Here is a 6,422-nt window from a genome sequence, read left to right as displayed (position 1 = left end):
GTGCCCAACCGAGAGGTCATTGATCTGGAGAGACCAACTGAGAGGCCATTGGTCACAAGAGCCCAACTGAGAGGTCGTTGGTCACTGAGGCAAGAGTTTGGGAAGCCGATCGGGAGGTCGTTGGTCATGAGAGAATGATCACTTATAACTCGCACTGGGACGAGAGTCTGGAATACCAACTGAGAGGTCATTGGTCGCGAAAGGATGCTCACTTATAACTCGCACCGGGGCAAGCGTCTGGAGCCCGACCGAGTGGTCATTGATCGCGAGAGCTATGTTCGCTTATAACTCGCACTGCGGTGAGAGTCTGGAGCCCAACCAAGAGGTTGTTAGTCGCGAGAGCATGCTCGCTTATAACTTACACTAGGATGAGAGTCTGGAGCTTGACCGAGAGGTTGTTGGTTGCGAGAGTTGTGCTCGCTTATAATTCGTACTAGGGTGAGAGTCTAGAGCCCGACCGAGAGGTCATTGGTCGCAAGAGCATGCTCGCTTATAACTCGCATTGGGTCGAGAGTCTGGAATCCGACCGAGAGGTCGTTGGTCTCGAGGGATGTGTTCACTTATAACTCGCGCTAGGGTGAGAGTCTGGAGCCCGATCGAGAGGTCATTGGTCGCGAGAGTTGTGCTCTCTTATAACTCGCATTGGAGAGAGAGTCTAGAGCCCGATCGAGAGGTCGTTGGTCGCGAGAGCTATGCTCGCTTATAACTCGCACTGGGGCAGGAGTGTGGAGCTCGACCGAGAGGTTATTGGTTGCGAGAGCTTTGCTCGCAACTCTCACTGGGGCAAGAGTATGGAGCCTGACCGAGAGGTTGTTGGTGATACTCCGGTCCGAGACTGATGGCGATACTCTGGTCTGAGACCAGTGGCGATAGTCCGGTCTGAGACCGATGGCGATACTCTAATCTGAGACTAGTGGCGATAGTCCGGTCCGAGACCGGTGGCGATACTCTAGTCCAAGACCAGTGGCGATAGTCCGGTCCGAGATCGGTGGTGATACTCTGGTCCAAGACCAGTGATGATAGTCTAGTCTGAGACTGATGGTGATACTCTGGACCGAGACCAGTGGAGATAGCTCGACCTCGAACGGGGGAGGCGGAGCCCTGATATCAGCAAATGCGAAGATCGTGGCAGAGTCTGAGTAGAGCCCATGGCACACCTGATCAGGGAGCTGAGGCCCTAGTCCCTGATTGGAGAGTAAAGCCCCTAGCCTGTAATCAAAGAGCGAGACCCCTAAATCCTAATCAAAAAGCTATACCACGAGTCTCTGATTCGGGAGCTGTGCCCCTAGTGTCTGATCAGGGAGTTGTGCCCCTAGTGTCTAATCAAAGATCTAGGGCCCTAGTATTTGATTAAGGGACTAGGATCTTACTCTCTTATCAGGGAGATATAGCAAATCCTATGACCGTAAAAAGGGAGCAGAGCTTGTAACATACCTTATCTTGGAGCCGTACTAACATGAGGATCTGTCTCGGTCCCTCAACTCCCGAATACCTGTGGAGTCAGGGAAAAAATATAATGAAAAAACTAACCTGTCAACTAGTTGAAGCTCCAAGTCAATCTCTCGACTCCTGAATACTCATGGAGCGAGGGGAGAAGATAATATGTTCGTCAGGATCCTCTGGGGTTGTGATAATGGTAGAGAACCTTCCGATGTCATCCATCTTCACGTTCCAGAACAGGTGGAGAAGATTCCCACAGACGACACCAAATTGATCCTGTCCGAAAACTGAGTCAGATGGACCGCCGGGTGAGGTGGCTAGAATATTGACTAAATCTCAATGGCTCGGAGGGGGTATGTTGAGATGGATTCTACGTTGACCAAGTCATCAGAAGTCCCTTGATCAATGCTACCTACAGCCAGCGACCGGGTCATTCCGGTCTCTGGTACCCTGATGCTCGAGGTAGATCCAACGAATATATAGGGAATGAGCTAATAGTGAAATGATGAAATGAATGTAGAGTGGGTACGATAACGTACCCTGGCCCAGGGGAGCACCCTCTGGTGGATCGGTGAGCTGGTCGAGACGCCACTCAAGTTGTCGTGACCCGGAAGAGTAAATGCGTGCAAGCCAGATGAGGAGTTGGATCTGATGGCATGGAGCCGAACACGACCTGGGCCCAGAAGGCGGCATGGAGGCCAGGACCTAACATCAGCACACAAATCGGGATATGATATTGGCATGTAGGCCGAGATATAACAGCGGTACTATGTCGAGATATGATAGCGGCATACAGGCCGAAATATGACAGTAGCACGTAGGCTGAAATGTGACAATGACACTTAGGCTGAGAACAACAATGACTCACAAACTGGAGACAGACTAGATCAAAGGGGCCAAGCGGAATGCTGGATCGTCGTCAAACATGTACGATCGGATGAATTGGAGGGGCTTGCGATAACAAGGACGGTCCAGAGGACATTGTTAGCTGTTGAAGATATCGTCGACTGGCTATGAGCGGCGTAAGCCGTTGGAGGCAGTGTCGGCTAACAGTGGCATGAGGGAGGAGAAGGTATATGGGCTGCCGCTGGTGTGAGAGAGAGGCAGGCAGCGCTGGACAGGGGGAGATCGGCGGGGTGGTAATTGTCGGCAGAGCGTCGGCAGAGGAAGCGGCGTGAGGAGGAAGAAAAGGGGCAGTCAGCCTCGGCGGTGGTCGGATTCAGAGGCAATGCTCCAGCAGTGTGCTCCCATGGGCGTCGATGGTGAGAGAGCGTGAGAGAGGGGCGCCACGATGGTGTCATAGATCATGGGGGAGGTGGCGGTGGTGTTTCTGGCGTGAACGAATTTGGGGGAGAAGAGGAGAGGCTCCGTTGGTCTCTACTCTGCGTCTGACAGTGGCTATGTTCCACGAGAGAGGTGGCATGGGCAAGATCCAGGCGTGAGGAGGAGAAGGGGAGTGGCGATCGGCGTCCTCGCGAAGGTGGCGTTGGCATGCCTGGCAGATGCGACGGCTGGAGGCGTCTGCCGGTGAGAGGAGAAGGAGAGAGAAGAGAAAGTGAGCAGTGGCTCGCCGGTGACGAGGGAGAAGGTGACGACGACGGTGGCGTGTGTGGACAGAGATCTGCCCCTCCTACATGTGGCGGCGGCGACCACCCGAAAAATCCCCGAAGTCCCAAAACCCACCTCCCCCTTTCACGCGTCTACGATGCCCTAATAAAGACTGCTATAGTAAAATGACAAAAATGCCCCTCCTATCTCTACTTACCATATCAATAGTCAACAAAGATAGTAATTCAAACTATTTAAAAATTGGTTTCAATTATTAAGGATTTAACATGCTTAGATTAGTATCATGATAATATTTATATATTTATTATTACCCTAATATATTATCATATTTATCATAATGTTTTTTATATATTATTTTAATCATAGATATAAATAGGTTTATTAGACAATTATTTTTTTATATATTAGCCTTGCAGATTCATTATTCTTGGCTGATCTTGATGAGTCATCTGACATTGAAGCCGCCCATCTTGATGATGAGGATCCTGATGCTGCAGCTATGGAAGAAGATGACATTGAATCTCTAAAATATGCTGATCTTGATAGTGTTTCAAAGTTGCAATTAAAAGACACAAATTAAGATACAATGATATCATGCAGAAAGTGGACAATGCACTAGAGAAAGGAACAGATATTGAAAATGATCCAGAGTACCAACTCATTGTTGACTGTAATGCTTGATCTGTGGATATTGAAAATTTTCAGAGCTCGAGACCCTTGTTCATCATCCAATTGATAATTATGCTCGTGTTGTTAAGAAGATTAATTGGAAATGAAGTGGATTTAACCCTTGTTGATTTGGAGGGTCTTCTTCTATATTCACATGGCAAAAGGCTATTTGCTCGTCCTTAGCGCCCCTGTCAACCCGTCCTTAAGCTAACATGAAAAAGATAAATCACGGATGACTACTAACTATTAGTCCAGATAGTCAAAATATGTAAGAAGATATACTCGGACATGCCTCAGGCCCTCAGCTTTATATTATTATGATTATTTCTATGGCAGCATCAACCACAAGCGGGAGGCCTCTTCTTTCCAAACACTATCGGAATAAAACAATCGTTGATGTGTGTGATAGAGCCTGTTCTCTCGACCTTGCAAAAAAAACACACACACACACACACACATACAAAGTGCTTGATTTAGTTGAGACTAGAATGGGCTATATTGCACCCAATCTTTCAACAATGTTGGTTCATGCGCCTATGGCCTGTGTATCTGCATAAACCTCCCTCCATATCCGTGGGGCCAGCACTAGGAGGGTCGCTAAGGTAGCGGATCTATCTTTTTTCAACAATGTTGGAAGCGCAGTCAGTGATAAACTCATGGGCATTGCTGGTGGTTTGTCTGCATTAGCAAAAATGTCCGCTTGTAACGTTCAGCTTCTTGGGGCAAAGAAATTGACTACACTGGCATGTGATCTGTCATGTGGATCGTGCCGTTAAAATATCAAATCTATTAAGTGATCTAATTTATACTTATTGAGAGTTTGGGGCATCTGATGTGGGTTAGATGTGTAAAACCTATTAGTCTGCTTCGTTATCATCAATGAGTTAATAACGGATGTGGGTTCACTATATATATAGGTTGGTCCTTGTTAGATTAGTTATTTGACTGATTTTTGCATTCCACATTGACATAGAGATTTCGGTGTCATCACCCCAACTCCTCCAAAAGACTACCATATGCTTCTCCTTCTTCTTTTGTAGGATTTTCGGTATGCGGGTGACATTTTTTGAGACGACATCGATTCTGTTACATTCAGGTTCTTCATCTCAGAATTTTAGTTTTACTTAATTTCTATTCTGTCATAAGATTTGATGAACTAGATCCTTATTCTTGTATTTCCTATTATTTCGGTGAACGCATGTCCTCGAAGAAAAAAAACTCCTCCCACCCTCTAGCTAGTACTTGACGGTCGGTTATAAGCTAATATTGTGATGTACCTCCCGTCACATAACCTAGGGACCGGCTGTGAAGAACGGTTGAGGTGAGCATAATCAACTTTTGCTACAATTGTATATACTATTAGTGTCCCCACGGGGGTGTTCAGTTGGCTAAAGGGTGACAGATTTGCTATACTGGGGCAGAGATCAATTTCCGATGGACGCATCCCCTTGGAAAAAACTTCTCTCATCCCTAGTCACTTGACGGTCAACTATAAACTGACCCTGTGATTTACCTCCTTTCACATAACCTGGAGATGAGATATGAGGGGCGCTTGGGGTGAGCGTAATTAACTTTTGCTACAATTTCATTTCCTATTATTTGAGTTCTGGTTGGTTTTCTATAATTCATGTGGAGTAGGATTTACAAGATTTAATAAGTGGTATCAGAGTCATGGTCCAGATTAAGCCATGTGGGTGGAATAATGACCTTGAACGAAAGAGGTGGGGGCTCCCAGAGGAATGAACTCTAAGCGAAAAGTCCAAACATGTTAAAGGTGACCGGATGCTTGGCGGAAGTCCCTTGGGGAATGACCCCTAGGTGGTGAAAAGTTGAAATAGGTCAAGGGTAACCGAATGCTTGACGGAAATCCTGAGAAATAAATCCTATGTCGTGAAAAAGTCTTAGAGGGCTAGAGCAAGTCAATAATGACTGGATGCTTGAGGGAAGACCGAATCAGGTCAATAGTGATCAGATGCTTGAGGAAAGGCTCGGACCATGAAAATAATAATGGTCCTTCGTTTGAGAAGAAGATTGTTGGAAATACAATCAAAATTCTACATTTGAAATATATGGAAAATATCATGGGTTTAAAAGATAGAAGATATCTCTATTGGTACGAGATCTTTTGAGTATAGCCAAAAATAAATTCAAGAGAGATTAGACTCAAAATGGACAATATTATACTATTATAGAGATATATAAATTCTTTTGGTAATATGATATGACTGAATTTTCAAGCGTAGAGAAAACTTGCAGCTAAACCTGCTAAAGGTTCAAGGAGAAGCAATATGGAACAATCAAGTCTATTCTTCACAATACCTGTGCAAGGAATAGAATTTATGAACCTGCGAGCGATTGGGAATCAACATGGCAGTGGCACTCAAAGCACCTACTTCTTGGAGATAGGAACATTCTCATAGATCATCAAGAGGACATAGTATTTGCACCACCTACTCCGACGAGTTATAATCCTAATGCTTGCAAAGTAGCTTATTTAGAACTCCCAACATGTTTCTGACCAAAATTGTGATGGTTCATTCATCCTACTATTTCTTTCGCCTACTTAATCGGGTTCTCAAATTCTCAAAAGCAGTAGCAAATTCCACCTCTTCTTTTCTTCTTCCTCTTTCTTTTTTTTTCTCATAGCAAGTGCGACATCACTTTACTTTTCCTTATTTCAAGGACAACAAACTACTTCATGTAGGATCGAAAAGTTTTTTTTTGGGGGGGAGGGAGGGGGAGGG

General features: G+C 45.6%; 1 pseudogene; it reads left to right on the top strand.

Annotated features, from left to right (window-relative positions):
* Positions 1-2,931: 2,931 nt before the first annotated feature.
* On the top strand, positions 2,932-6,098 carry LOC122033789 (annotated as a pseudogene).
* Positions 6,099-6,422: the final 324 nt, after the last annotated feature.

Source organism: Zingiber officinale, chromosome 11B, assembly GCF_018446385.1.
Source record: "Zingiber officinale cultivar Zhangliang chromosome 11B, Zo_v1.1, whole genome shotgun sequence".
NCBI classification, from domain to species: Eukaryota; Viridiplantae; Streptophyta; class Magnoliopsida; order Zingiberales; family Zingiberaceae; genus Zingiber; species Zingiber officinale.
Note: the sequence above shows the minus strand (reverse complement) of the source record. Positions and strands in the feature narration are given on the sequence as shown.